Source organism: Bison bison, unplaced genomic scaffold, assembly GCF_000754665.1.
Source record: "Bison bison bison isolate TAMUID 2011002044 unplaced genomic scaffold, Bison_UMD1.0 scf7180017864529, whole genome shotgun sequence".
Classification (NCBI taxonomy): Eukaryota; Metazoa; Chordata; class Mammalia; order Artiodactyla; family Bovidae; genus Bison; species Bison bison.
The window spans coordinates 417,869-419,257 of NW_011495079.1; the positions used below are offsets into that span (position 1 = coordinate 417,869).

Genomic DNA, 1,389 nt, shown 5'->3' on the forward strand with positions numbered 1-1,389 from the left:
AGTACCCTCTCGTTTTTGAAAGACTCTCTTCCCTTTTCTCTTTATCCTCCAGTCTCCAGCTGCTCTCCTCAGTCTCGTTTGCTCTGCATTCCCTGAATGTTGGCCTTCCTCTGACCTTGACTGCTCTCTTGGCCACACACACTGGCCCTGAGCCCTGGACCCACACCCAGAGCCACCACCCAGCCCCCTCATTCATGCTGCAGAGCTATGCATCCTGCTCCCTGACACAGCTCCATCACCCAAAGCCCAACGCTGTGTTCCTCCTCTAGAAACCATCCCTAAATTTTACAATTCAGTGCCTTCCAGTCTTTTGACAGTGTTATGTAGCAATCACCACTGTCTCATTCCAGAATGCTATCACAGCCTTACCTGGAAACCCTGTGCCCACTGGCAGTCGCTCCCCATCCTCCCCTCTCCCCAACCCATGTCAACCGCTAATACTTTCCCCGTGGATTGCCTTCTTCTGGACACTTCATATAAATGGAATCATACCCTGTCTGGTCTTAGGTGCCTAGCTGCTTTCACTTGGCATGATGTTTTTATGGTTTCTCTGTTGTAGCACAAATCAGTACTCCATTCCTTTGTGTAGCTGAGAAATAATCCATTGTAATCATACAGCACACTTTTTTTCTCCACTCATTCATTGGTGGACATCTGGGTTGCTTTCAGCTGTTAGCTATTGTGGATATTGCTGCTATGATTTGTTGCGTACAAGTTTTCATGTGAATACCTGTTTTTAGTTCTGTGGGAGCTGGAATTTCTGGGTCATATGGTAGTTCTATGTTTAACTTTTTGAGGAACTGGCAAATCTTTTTCCACAGAGACTGCATAATTTTAACTTTTACCAGCAATGTATTAGGGTTTCAGTTTCTCTATGCCCTGGAGAAGGGCATGGCAACCCCCTCCAGTATTCATGCCTGGAGAATTCATGGACAGAGGGAGCCTGGTGGGTCACAGTCCATCGGGTCACAAAGAGTTGGACGCAACTGAGTGACTAACAGTTTTACTTTCACTTATTCTTATAACAGATGTGTTTTGGATGTTGACCTCTACAAAGTATAAGCTAGTTATGGACGAGATTTTGTTATCAGATTACCAAAGAGTGAGCCATATTGTCTTTTTTGTTATATTTGCATTTTATTTTACTTGAATTACTTAAATAAATCTCACTGAGATTTACAAATTATTTTGTACAGAAGTTTTGCAGTAGTACAACCTTTTTATTTAGATAGATGGCAGGTTTTAAAACCCAGTTCACCTTGTATAAGAGCCAATTGTTAATCATTTTAAAACTGCTGACAGGTGGTAGAAGATTGTTGTGGGTCGAATTATGTTTCCATTTAAAAACTATGTGTTAAAGTCCCAACTCCTGGCACCTGCGGCTGCAGC

General features: G+C 43.1%; 1 protein-coding gene across 1 annotated transcript in view; it reads left to right on the top strand.

The window, feature by feature from the left end:
* Positions 1 to 1,389, top strand: part of MTMR1 (myotubularin related protein 1) — a 32,489-nt gene that overhangs the window by 20,503 nt on the left and 10,597 nt on the right. The gene's annotated exons all lie outside the window — the stretch shown is intronic.